At 47.5% G+C, this 14,042-nt stretch overlaps 1 protein-coding gene across 1 annotated transcript in view; it reads right to left on the bottom strand.

The window, feature by feature from the left end:
• Positions 1-9,406, bottom strand: part of ZMIZ2 (zinc finger MIZ-type containing 2) — a 108,801-nt gene extending 99,395 nt beyond the window's left edge. The window contains exon 1 of the mRNA XM_053367925.1: positions 8,920-9,406. The gene's annotated coding sequence lies outside the window, so the exon portion shown is untranslated. The remainder of the gene's footprint in view (positions 1-8,919) is intronic.
• Positions 9,407-14,042: the final 4,636 nt, after the last annotated feature.

The raw sequence follows: 14,042 nt of genomic DNA on the forward strand, positions 1-14,042 counted from the left end.
AGATTCCATAAAACTATTTCAAAAGAATACAGTGGTACCTTGGTTCTCGAACTGAATCCGTTCTGGGAGTCCGTTCAACTCCCAAAACCATTTGAAAACCAAGGCGCAGCTTCCGATTGGCTGCAGGAGCTTCCTGCACTCAGGTGGAAGCCATGTCAGACGTTCGTCTTCCAAAAAACGTGCGCAAACTGGAATACTTACTTCCGGGTTTGTGGCGCTCAGGAGCCGATTTGTTTTGACAACTAAGCCGTTCAGGAACCAAGGTTACTGAGGAGTAAAAACTAGATATATATTCCAGATATATATTTATGTGTAGTATTCCTTCATTTTGTTTTACCAGCTCAGATGTCATGATAAATCATGGTTTATTGTTACAGGAATGGGCTGTAGTGAGCCTCTAACATATGTACTAATTGCCTTCTTCAGCACAGTCATGAGATAAAACTTTTACAGCGGTACCTCAGGTTACAGACACTTCAGGTTACAGACTCCGCTAACCCAGATATAGTACCTCGGGTTAAGAACTTTGCTTCAGGACGAGAACAGAAATCGTGCAGCGGTGGTGTGGCGGCAGCGGGAGGCCCCATTAGCTAAAGTGGTACCTCAGGTTAAGAACAGTTTCAGGTTAAGAACGGACCTCCAGAATGAAAAGTTCTTAATCCGAGGTATCACTGTACTTCTGGTTTTGATTAACTGTAGTTTAGCGTTACGCCTGGACCTTAAACGGTGGTTAATCTTAAATACAGTTTGTTGAAACAAGCCAGCTTCATAATCCATGGTTTGATTCGGGTATGCTTCACGCAAACAATTGTAGGCTCACATAAATAGTCAACCAAAGAATGAAACGAAATCAGAAGTGAACATTTCCAAACTCCTCTTCACAGCTGTGTCACAGGAAAAGAAGAAACAAGGGCACAAGCCCAAGGCTGACTGTAGCTTCTTTTCATCACAATAAACCATGGTTTGTCAAGACATCTGAACCAGTTCAGCATCTGTAAAAGCCATAAGAAAACTCAACCTCCCGCCAATTTCTTGGCTAAAAGTTAACTATTTGTAGTATTATTTGTAGTGGCTACCCTCACAGGCTTGTGTCTTGAAAACAGTAAATCTGATCAGCTACAACCAGTGCTGTTTTTCTAGAAAAAGAGGTGCCGGAAGTAAGTTCCAGTGAGTCCTGGCTATAAAAAAGCTCTGGCTACAAATAAGAAATCTGTCTTATTTTGGCTCCGAGCAAAATGCCTGGAGCAAATTTCAGTCAGCTCATATCAACCAGCTCTTACGGAAGTCCTACATTCCTTACTAGGAGCTCATCCAGACTGCATTTTGTGCTGAGTTTCTAGGCACAAAGTCCGCGCTTCAAAGCTCCATATCCAAGCGGTGTTTTGTTCTGTTCTGTTTTGGTTCCAATGCTTTCCCTGGGAAAACCAGTGTTTTACCACTGAATTGGAGCTGTTGGAAATAGGTGATTTCATGGATTGCCATTTGCTCCGGTTCTCCTGTAAAATGTGGGTTTTCCCAGGGAAAGCGCTGTCCGGGAAAACCCAACAATAACAACAACCACCACCTCAGACATGGTGTTTTAAAGCACTGACCTGTGCCTGGAAAGCACGGCGCTGATGGAAACCTGGATGAGTCCTAGGAGACACTATAAACAAAAACAAACAAGACAGCTACCATTTCATACACTCCACCTACACATGTCATTACCATTTACCCAGTTCAACCCAACTTGGAGATGCTGGGGATTGAACCTGGGACAGTCTGCATGCAAAGCAGATGCTCTACCACTGAGCCACGGACCTTCTAAAGCAGAGCTTAGTCAGGGTCTACTGGTAGATCCTGGGTTAATGTGCAGAAAATGGATTTCCAGCTCCAAACAGTTTTTTAACGCCAGCAAATTAAACTGCAAGAATATTTGTATGATTGCACCAAGTCTGGTATGTGATAACTGCTTATCGGCCTCAGTGTAGGGGTTGTCCTACACCAGGCATGTCCAAAGTCCATCTCAGGGGCCTAATCCAGCCCGCTGGTCGATTTAATCCAGCCCCCATGGCAGTATATGTCCCAGGGTAAAACCCTAAAAAAAAGCTCAACAACTTTGCTTGGCCCTCATGCATGTTCACTTCATCAAATCAGGCCGTCTTTGAAAAAAGTTTGGCCACCCCTGCCCTACACTGTAGAATTCCTGACACCCGCAAAGTTGTTGTGCTTTTTTATGAAGACCCCAAAATTGTTGAGATTTTTTTGTTCTGTTGAGCTTTTTCCATCGAGTTGCCATATATCCAGGTTTTAAAGTTTTAAAGCCCAGACCAGGGGTCAGCAACCTTTTTCAGCTGAGGGCCAGTCCACCGTCCCTCAGACCATGTCGTGGACTGAACTATACTTTGGAAGGGGGGAAAAATGAATGAATTCCTATGCCCCACAAATTACCCAGAGATGCATTTTAAATAAAAGAAGAAGAGGAGGAGTTTGGATTTGATATCCCGCTTTATCACTACCCAAAGGAGTCTCAAAGCGGCTAACATTCTTCTTTCCCTTCCTCCCCCACAGCAAGCACTCTGTGAGGTGAGTGAGGCTGAGAGACTTCAGAGAAGTGTGACTAGCCCAAGGTCACCCAGCAGCTGCATGTGGAGGAGCAGGGAATCGGACCCAGTTCACCAGATTACGAGTCTACCACTCTTAACCACTACACCACACTGGCTCTCCACATTCTGCTCATGTACAAAAAGCACACATTCTACTCATGTAAAACACCAGGCAGGCCCCACAAATAACCCAGAGATGCATTTTAAATAAAAGGACACATTCTACTCATGTAAAAACACGCTGATTCCTGGACCGTCAAGCGTCCCGGATTTAGAAGGCGATTGGGCCGCATCCGGCCCCTGGGCCTTAGGTTGCCTACCCCTGGCCTAGACTCAGTGTCACTTCTTCTGCACTCCCAGGGTACTGACAGGTTGTCTTTGGAAATTTTAAGCTGTGTGTTAGAATCCCCCGTCTACAGTCATTCAGACATAGATTTGACCATGCATACAAGCAAGGCATTCTGCTATCTTGATTGTGGTGGGCAAGCAGGAAATCTGAGTCATCATTTTCCATGAGGCTCCAGAACGATCCCAGCCACTATTTTGGACCTTAGTGGTTCTACTACAACAAGGCTACAATACTTCCCCTTTGTGTGTCTAGTGTGTAGAACTTTACTGAATGCCACACTGCATCCTTCTGTGTTAGAAACTCAGGTATATAAGGTAGGCGTCAAATGGCTCCTTAAAGCAAGGTTGCAGCCACCAAAACGGAAGGTCTAGTTGCCATTTTTGGCTAAGACGGCTCTAAAGTCTTATTTTTCAAATGATGGACTGACTGTGATTGATTCTCAGTTAAACACCTGTCTAGTCTGGATGACAAGCTTGAGATAGGTTGAGCTTTGAAAACTTAAAGAAAAGTCCCTTGATCCAGAGACGGTCCACATATATATTGGCCCATTCTGACCTGTTTCTTAATGGTGACTGCACCTGCTTAGGCTGCACAGAAAAAGCAACTGGCTTCCAGAAATTCATTCCGATTGTGCAGATAAAATATAACTGATAGAATTCTACAAGACGGGCTTTTAGTGTGTGAAAACAGTCCTGATCCAATGATCCCCAGAAGGTGAAGATGTCTGCGCCATCCTGGCACCCCAGGCATCTTCCACTGGCCGCAAATGATCAAAAGCCAGGTGCAAAATGCGCCTGGCGCCTGGCTAATTTTGAACACTGGGAATAGGAAAGGTGAGGGGCAAAGGAAGAAGGGTCCTGCAAGCACAGAACCAGGCCAAATTCAAGGTGCCAGCACTGCCCGAAATGTCTTGAGCCCCAAGTACCTAATAGCTTGCCTTGGTCATCCTCAAGCTTCTTGACACTGACCCTATTACCAGCAGGTGAAAGCTTGTTGGTGCTGCTGCCACTGGGAGCTGCCTGGTTGGCGTTGACCCGGGACAAGTCCTTTCCAGGGGTGATTCCGTTTGTGGAAAGCTCTTCTGAGTGAGATACGTCCGTCTCCCTCGTTGCTGACTTTTAGAAGAAATTTTAAAGCATTCCAGTTTATCCAGGCAACTGGTGGCTGAAAGATAGTATTCCGGGGCAATGTTTCTAAACAGTTTCTAGAATTGTTTTTTAAACTGTTTTTGTAAATGTTTTATCATTGCCCAGCTCCTTAGGGAGGAAAACGCACGGTATAAATCAAATAAATAACACATAATGTTTACTGATAACATTAGCTGACCGTGTCTATGAGCTCTAGGTATAGCTATCAGCTATTGAAAGTTGTTTTGAGTTATCATATTGAGTTACAATCCTGGAGCGTCTGCAGGAACACAATGGGTGTGATTTGGCTGCTCAAAGAGACGGATGCTGCTACTGTAGTCTTATTCATCAAAACCCAAGAAACTAATTCTACGTGTGCAAGTCATTATAGGATTAACAAATCCTGTAATATTTATCAACTCGTTCGCTTTTGGACTGTCTCCTCAGAACTTAAGTGTTCCTAACTGACTGGTTTTGACCTGCTTTGGTTCCTAATCATACCAAATGTGCCTGGAAATTATTATTATTATTAACTGTACTTATTAGTAGATACACACACACACACACAAAAAAAAAAAACCCTCAAAGTAAATTACAATATAATTAACAAAATTAAAACCAATGCAAAACTAAAACAAAATAAAAGCCAAGATCATTCATATGCATAGAAAGCAGCCTAGCACATCCCACCCGTTAAAGAAGGCCAGAATACCCTAAACTCTCCAAATTAAAGGCCAAACGCCTGGATGAAACAGATTGTTTTTGCCTGGTGCCTAAAAGCAGCGAGTGATGGGCCTCCCTGAGGAGAACATTTCTTAAGTGGGCGGGGGGGGCACCAAATAAAAGGCCTGTTCTTTCTTGCATTGCCACCTTCCACATCTCCCTCAGAGGACACTCTGAGAAGGTCCTTCAGAGAAGGAACACAGGGTCAGGATTGGCTCATTATTACCTTCCTGGCACTCACAGCTGTGAGAGAGTGGTGCTACTTCCCCCCCCCACACACACACTTTTAGGGAGTTTTTCTTCTAAAGGTTCTTTTTTTTGTACTTTTATAAACCTTGGAATTTCCCATATCTGCTGACACCTTCCCTCCCCTGTGTGGGCGATAGTGCCCAGCAATGCACTCACTCAAAGCCTGAGAACCTCACCATCACACACAAAACCCTTTTCACGAAAAGTGTTTATCTTTACAGTTGCATGCCACGTGTGTGATAAGAAACAAGTTGTCTCCGTGAATGGATCAATCAGACCGTTCTAAGGCCTCATCTGCACTATGCGTATAAAGCGTTATCAAACCACTTCATATATCGGATGACCCCAAATGAGACTGGGAACGGTAGGTTGTTAAGGGTGCTGAGAGCTGTTAGGAAAGCCCTATTTCACTTATAGAGCTACAATTCCAAGAGCAGTTGAAGAATAAATCTCCCTTCCCAGGGAACTCTGGGAATTGTAGCTCTGTGCAGGGAGCAGAGGTCAGCCAGCAACTCTCAGCACCAGAATACAGTGGCAAGGTCTGAGCTGGTAGAGGCTACCGTAGATTGGGCTTTGGGCTGAAATGTGTGATGCACAGACCCAAACACAAGCAGGAGTCAGGCGTCCAGTGCAGCAATATCCCATGCTCACTTCACGACCACATGTCTATCATGCATAGGTTTCCAGGAGCAAGTTCCCAGTAACCCCAGTTAAAAGGTTCTCAGGTAGAAGAACTGAGAAAGGCTGCTTTCTAAGATCTGCTTTGACCACTGCCAGTCAGAGTAAACAACCCTGGGACCAATGGAATAACCTTAGTCTAAGACAGCAGTTTAAAAGCCACTTCATCACTGTCTCATCAGCTGCAGCAACAGTGATAGAAACCAATGCGCCAGGGCTCTTAACCGAATACAAAGCTAGAGAGAGTTTATGCAAGGATTGTGCATGAGGAAAAAGACCTCGCAAACCCAACCCTTCTCCGTCTAGCACAGTGAAAAAGCGACTAAGGGAAAAGGAAGCAGATCACATGGTCTCTGCCCTCCCGCAAATTCTCCCTCTTGCAGGTGCCCGAACATCGCCATGGCTGCCATATCCTACAAGTAACATGGTAAAAGAAAAACAATACACCCAAGAGAGAAGGAAAGGAGACCGGCAAGATGAGCTTTGCAGAACCAACCAAACCAGCCAAACTCCTGCTGAGTATTCCTGGCTCTGTGATTATTCTGGTTCATTCACGAAATCTTAGTGCTTAATATATATTTATAGACTCAAGCTACTGACTGCGAGGACGGGCATGCCCTCCCTCCTACGGCTCCTCAACCAGACAGAAAAGGGGAAGCATCACCTCACATTGCCAAGAGGTTCTGCCTGATGCCCCATTATTGTGCCCGAGGTGAACAAGACAGGGCCTTTCTGTTTGTGGCACTCAGACTGCAAAGATTCTCTCTGCCTTAGTTCCCTTGCAGAGAACAGCTGCTGCTTTACTTGCAAATGGTCTCAGGTTCTCCACCTAAGGCTGTGAAAGAGCCTTGCCTGAAGCTCTGAAGACCTGTAGCTAGTCAGGGTATGTTATGGAGAACCAATGTGGCACATTCCAGGTCTTGTCCTCAGTGGTGTGCGGTTAGTGGACTAGCCTAGTCTCTTGAATGTTCCTTGGTGCCTCCTTCCCAAAGCCTAGGAAGCTTCGGCTCAGCTTAGGGAAGGAGGCGCAATGCTCACATGCGTGATGTCACGTGCGCAACATCACCCTACCAATTGCCCTTGCAAGTTGGTGCCTCTGACCCTAACTGAAAAATTTCACTGCACACCACTGGCTCTTGTACAACTGCCACCACCCCTGACCACTAGCCAGGAGGGCTGGGACTGATGAAAGTTGCAGTCCAACAACATTGGCTAGCCCTAGTGTGGACAATCCTGAACGGATTCCCCTGGCCTAGATCCAAATGATAATGTTTCATGACCTGACCGGATATTGACTACATCCAACCCTCCTCTCTATCTCTCTTGGCCCTGCCCCCAGTTTCATTTTGTTATTCTTTCATTCCTTTGGTTTCGTTTGCTTGTTTCTTTATTTGTTTTGAATAAAGTTTCTCTCCCCTGCCCGCTTTGATTTTCGGCCACTTAGGATGTTTCGCCAAGGGTATTTATGACATGTTTTACTATATAATCCTAGGCATGTCCACTCAGAGATAAATCCCACTGGATTCAATAGGGCTTACTCCCAGGTTAGTGTGCATACGATCACAGGATTAACAGATCAAATAAAAGGCCCCCTGACAGTCTGGGAGGTTCCTTGCCTGGACGCTGATGCTTGCTGGCTTTACGCTGATCCAATAAACCCCAAATTCAGGTAAACCTGGGAAATGCTCTGGCCCAGACAGATTAGCAGTGTCTAGAAAAGTCAGAAGCGCAAGATGAGTTGAGCAACCAGCAACCGGGAAAAGAGGGTGCTCTCTCTCACCCCACCTTGCAGCATTCATCCGCCCAGAGCAATAAGATAATTTTTTTAAAAAAAATTAACAGAAAACAAGAGCAGTGTCAGCAGACAGCTGGAGACCTACCCCTACTTGCCAACAGACCATGATCGGTGCACAAAACAGGAGAACGGTGGAATCTCAAACTTGTGTTGCAATCAAAAGGCAGAACAATAAACTTCTTTTTTTTGTTTTTTTTTTTTGCTTAATGGGATATAAAAATACCATCCAGCTCCAGAGAAGAACAGATTGTAACTGTGTGAATATCCTAGCAGCCTGTTCTCTACTTTGGACTCACGCAAGTGGAGCACCTCAAAAGGGGTGAAGATGTGGGGAAATCTAAAGCTGACACCCACGCTTCCTAAGTTTCTGGCTTTGAAAAGCCCCGCTGGCCTTGCACCCACCACAGATGACTGAAACCGTGCATGAGACTTCCACAAGATCAGTCAGCTACAGTACTTAAAAACTAAAGTCTCCAGATGAAGCACCTTCCAAGCTCTCTGCAGTACCTGGTCTTCTCACACTCTCCCTTTGGAGTAGGGTTTTTCAGACACAAACTATAGGGCGGCATTTGAACAGGGGCCTTGGCATTTAAGATGTCCTCTAACAGCCATGCACAAGTTTTGCTTATCGGAGGAAGAGATATCCTTCTCAAGTACCAAAGTATCTCCCCTTTTAAAAAACCAACGACAGCGTTGCAGGGCCACCTCATTCTCAGCCTGAATGCCCAGAGAATGGCATCCCTGCCCGCAGGAACACCAAGTGATTTTACCCTCACCTCCACAGCACACAAGAGCCAACAGCTGGCCAGGCAGCAGGTGCTCTTCCCAACAACCCCGCTCAGCCTCACAACACCCCCCTCCCCAGGTGCCCACATCTCCCATAGCAGGTGCCACATCGTGCCCACATCTCCCCATGGCATCAGTTTCTGTTGCCATAGAAACTCACTTTCTCTCTCTCTGGCACACTTTAGCCAATAATTATAATATTATTGTTTTTTAAAATTGTTTGCAGAACAACAGCAAAAAAATATGGCAGCCTGGGTGAGGTGGGTGCCCCCAATATCTGGGTAGGGTCCCCACCTCACCCACCCACCCCTCTCTCCACCTCTTCTCTTTCTGCCCACCATCAAACCCTCCCAGTTGCCAGCATGGAAAAAACAACAGGGAAATCCAGGAGCGCCCAGCAAATACGAACAAGAGGGGGAGATATTTCTCAGTGAAATAGCAATTGGAGGGGGGGCGAGGTTTAAAAACACACAAAGCTCTCTCTCACACACACACCACCTCTCCTCTCTCCCTGGGGAACATGCCCCCTTCCACCTCCCCCCACTAAAAGCCACAACCAGTAACACAACAGATCCACCTTGCCTCGCCTTCCCCCCCCCCACAAAACCCCCTTCAGCCGCCACTAACCTCCGAAGCAGGAGCCTGCGGCTGCCCAAGAGCCCGAGCTGAGCCACGTTAAAATGGCCTTTTTCTCGCCTGGCTCCTCGTCTCTCTTCCTGGCGTGGAGGGAGGAGGAGGAGGAGGGCTCGGATGAGCCGCCGCCGCCGCTCTCCCTTCTTCTTCCCTTCTGGGGTGTGTATGTGAGCGAGTGTGGGTCTTCAGCAGATCCTTGCAGCTCCTACAGATCTCTCTGCCCTTGCTCCATCGCGTCCGCTTGGCTGTGGCTGGCGGGGGGCTGGATAGGAGGCGATTGTGTGCAAGTAACAAAGCCCCCCCCCCCCGTCCCCGCTCCTCCTCCTCTTCCCTCCCCCGGTGCAGGCGGCTTCTGCTGCTGTTGGCTCGCTCGGCTCGGCTGCTGCTGCTGCTGCTGCTACTGCCGGAGCCACAAAGCTGCGAGCGCATCGCCGCTCTCCACCTCCATTCTGCCTGCGCTTTCCACCTCGCAGCTCCAATTGCACAATAGAGCCCCGGCAGCCTCATCAATATTCATGGCCCTCCTCCTCCTCCTCCTCCTCTTAGGCTAGAGCAATAGAGCTCCTATCTCCCGGTTCGAGAGGAGGAGGAGGATGGTGAGGAGGGAGGGGGAGAGGAGAGCTTGCTTTGCATTTTGCATTGCACTTTGCATTTTGCAAGGAGCGCGCGCCGGGGGAAGGGTCCTCCCGGGGCGCGAGAGGAGGGCGATGTTGCCGTCGGGCAAGGCTCGCAAGCGGGAGCCGCGTCCTCCCACCCCTTCCCTTCCCGCGGGTGGGAAGGTGGTGGAAGGGATCAGACAAAAGAGCCCCGGCTCCCTTTCTGCCTCCGCCGCCGCCACTACCCCCAGCCCCCTCTGTGCAAAAGCTGCAACCCTAGTCTCCTTGAACTTAGTGGGATTTTGCATTTTATTTTTTTCCTGAATTGCACGGGTGGCTGTGCATTTTATTTTACGGTGCCACCTTGCAAAGATGGGTGGGGGAAGTAACGTGGAGGGCGGGTGTGTGTGTGTCTTTTTCTCTCCCCCCCCCCAAGCCCACACACTGAGGAAAGGAGAGGCTGCAGCCTGGTAGATGATGAGACGGACGTCCATGCCTCCAGCGTAGGGGCCGCCGCGATGACGAGGCTGAGCTGGGAACTCCCGGTTCAAAGCTCGCCGCAGCTATGAATACACCACGGCTCCCGATCCCCGCCCGTACGCAACACGTACTCGGGACGTGGAAAGCCACGCAGGGACCGTCCTGCCTCCGAGGCTAGAGGCGCCCATACAGCTCTCTCTCTTCGCCTTGAGAGATAATTGCTGGCCTACCTTACGGGGTTGTTGTGAGAATTGCTTATCAAAGCCAGGTGGGTTCAGGGGTGGAATTTTGGAGACCTCGGTTTGAAATCCCCAGTCATCCAAGAAGCACTCTGGGTGGTGTTATAAGAATTTTAAGGTCTTAGATACAGTATATAAAATAGATGTTCATAAATGTACCAAGCAAACACATACACATACATGTCTGAAACCCACAGAAAAGTCCTGAAACCATTTTCCCTCTCCCAAAATGACCTCAAATATTTCTCTGCAAGGTCGAAGGAAATGGGAAATCTCCCCATTGTCTCTTTCACAAATCCTGTCTTAAGGGCATATTTAAGATACGAATATGGGTGAGCCTGTGATCTGGATTTAGGAACTGAGTAGTTATCCTAACAAAAGAGTGGCCAGGATGCCCAGGTAATCCAATCAGGTAACTTGGCAGACAGGAAGAAACAACACACCCCGATTTCCACCCCTTCTTTGATATATTAAGGGGGTGTTCTTGGGCTACACCCCTTCTGTGATGTATGTATGATGTATGGAGTGGTGGTCGTGGGCTTCAGGGTGGGCAGTTCAAAAGTATACAGTGGTACCTCTGGTTGCGAATGGCATGCATGTGACGTCATTTTGTGCGTCTGCGCATGTGCGAGCAGCGAAACCCAGAAGTAACCCTTTCCGGTACTTCCGGGTCGCCGCAGGACGCAACCTGAAAACGCGCAACCTGAAGCAAACATAACGAGGTATGACTGTATAAGGGCTTGCACATCTTTGTCCCGAAAGATCAGGCTTACTAACTGCTTTACTTCTCAATATTCTCTGGTTGGTCTCTGTTATTTTCTCCTACCTATAGAGAACCTACAAATGACTCTATAAGGGCTCTTGTGGACCCCATAAGGCAGGGCTAGGCAACCTAAGGCCCGGGAGCCAGATGCGGCCCAATCGCCTTCTAAATCCGGCCCGCGGACGGTCCTGGAATCAGCCTGTTTTTACATGAGTAGAATGTGTCCTTTTATTAAAAATGCATCTCTGGGTTATTTGTGGGGCACAGGAATTCATTCATATATTTTTTTTCAAAATATAGTCCGGCCCACCACATGGTTTGAGGGACGGTGGACCAGTCTATGGTTGAAAAAGGTTGCTGACTCCTGCCATAAGGAAAAGGGAGCAGTTTTTGTTTACACCAGTGGCTTTGGCTCCCATCTCTTTTCAGACCAGCTTGTTGTGAAGACAAAACAGGAAGCCTCATTTCGCTTCTTGGTGGAAAAGTGGGATATAGGGGAAATAAAATTACTGAGCATTTGATGAACCTGAAGGGCTTTTTATTGTACACTTAGAAAACACAACTTTATCATCCCTCCAAGGTCATTGGCGATGAGCCCACAGTGTCCCTTTTCCTCAACCACAGTCCTGTGAGGTAGGCTAGATTCCAAGATAGCAACATGCCCAAGGTCACTCAGAGAGCGTTGTCACTGAGAATGAAGAACTGTTTGTGTCTGGGTGACATCCCACATTTGCTACCATGGTGAAACTCGGGTTGCTGTACAAGAGGCTCCTTTTGCCAAGTGGTCTCCATCTAGGCACTGGCCAGATCTTGGTGGGCTTAGCTTCCACACAGTTCCTGCATCAGGTATCTTCAGACCAGACACTCCTTGGACCAAGTTACGGCATCCCTGTGAAATGACTGCATCCTGCTAGGTACTGGAGCCTCCTTGGCTGCTGTTCTGTTCAGTTGTTTTCCAGCTCAGCTGTGTCGCCAAGTATGATCACGCATTTCATTATAGATATTATTATTATTATAAACACACAGAAAACGTCAAGCAGACTCATTCCTCCGCCCCAGCTCCCCAAACATCTTAACTGCTTCAAAAGCATATGTTTGCTGCAGTCCCCACCATGCGCAGAGCGCATAGAGGGTCTTCCTACAAACACTGGTGACAGGCGGTCCCCCTGCACACACGGTTGTGCAGCTACAGTCAACAGATTCTTGCACTACAAAACGTGGGGCTTTGATTATACTGTGACAGCTTTTCCCAAGCACAGGGTTCTCCAAATGATTGCTGGACTCCAGTGCCCACCCGCTCAAGCCAGCTCGGCCAGTGGTCAGGGCCGGGATGATGAAAGTGGTAGACACCCAGAGAGCCACCAGAGGACAGTGCTAAATTGGATGTATTTATTATATGCCACCCCAATCCCTGCTAAGCAGTAGCAAAATTCCAGGGGTTCCAGGCACTTTACCCAGGGTGTGCTTCCTTTGAGAGTCCAGCCATGGCAGAGGCTGTAGTGCAGGGGTCAGCAAACTTTTTCAGCAGGGGGCTGGTCCACTGTCCCTCAGACCTTGTGGGGGGCCAGACTCTATTTTGAAAAAAATAATAATGAACGAATTCCTATGCCCCACAAATAACCCAGAGATGCATTTTAAATAAAAGGACACATTCTACTCATTTAAAAACACACTGATTCCTGGACCGACCACGGACCGGATTAGGAAGGCAATTGGGCCGCATCCGGCCCCCGGGCCTTAGTCTGCCTACCCATGCTGTAGTGTTTTAAGATATATGGTATATTTTGCACCTATATACACTGAGAGTCTTTGATGAAGAGGGAGAATGTTCACAGCATTACATCTCAAGTGGACCTTGCTCCCTGCAGCTGCGCAGCATTACAGTCCAAGGCATGCTCACTGCAAGAAGTGAGGTTGCAGGGAACTAGGCGGAGGGCCTTCTAGGTGGTGGCACCTGCCCTGTGGAACGCCCTCCCATCAGATGTCAAAGCAGTAAACAACTATCTGACTTTTAGAAGACATCTGAAGGCAGCCCTGCTTAGGGAACTTTTTAATGTTTGGTGTTTTATCGTGGTTTTAATATTCTGTTGGGAGCTGCCCAGAGTGGCTGGGGAAACCCAGCCAGATGGGCGGGGTATAAATAATAAATTATTGTTGTTATTATTATGCACACCATTCTAGTGGCTCTCTCCCAGCCTCCCAAGATGTTTCTGCCCTTCAGCCCCCCCCCCCAGTTCTACCCACTTCCCAGAAAACTATTGAGCCCAAACCCCAAACCTTCCTGTAACCTCACATCCCTCTCCATCACTGTGGTAACCTGTTTTGCATAGACCTGGGAGGGGATTCCTTTCGACTGTCTATTGTTTCATAATGACTTTCATTCAGCTAGCCCTGCCAGGTTAGTTTGCATAGGCTACACACCCAGGAGAACAGCTGCAGGCTGTATTTTCCCTTCAGTATCCCAGATATTACCTAGATTCTGACATGCATTAACTTCTTGGGTTTATGACATCACCTCCACTTTTGAGAAAGGGACATCCTACCACAGATGCATATAAGAAATAGCAGAAAGAAAGAAAGAAAGAAAGAGAATACAACTTTCCTGTAAAAAGTCTGACTGCAGAGTTTAGCAGGCCGGGCATTTTCAACAATAACCAGCCTCAACACTAACACAATGACAGCTCGTTTCCAGGCAATTCCTGGCTTTCCTGGAATTCCCCAAGTGCTCCCCTTTCTCCTTGGGGTACAGCCTGGTTTGTTCTGCATCCTAATGCAACTGACCCATTTGACAGCCCAAATGGTGAGTTTCATAAGGACATGTTTAAGGGCAATTGCAACCCTCAGTACCAGAGGTGCCCCCCCAAGCCCCTCCTTCGCCACTATCCTCATTTCTTATCAGAACAATTCTTCAACCTCATCCACAGTGTATGTATTTGTTATAAGAATTTTAAGGTCTTATATACATAAAATAGATGTTCATAAATGCACCAAGCAAACACATGCAAATATGTAAACCACATGTCTGAAACCCACAGAAAA

The sequence above is a fragment of the Podarcis raffonei genome, chromosome 15 (genome assembly GCF_027172205.1).
Source record: "Podarcis raffonei isolate rPodRaf1 chromosome 15, rPodRaf1.pri, whole genome shotgun sequence".
NCBI lineage: Eukaryota > Metazoa > Chordata > Lepidosauria > Squamata > Lacertidae > Podarcis > Podarcis raffonei.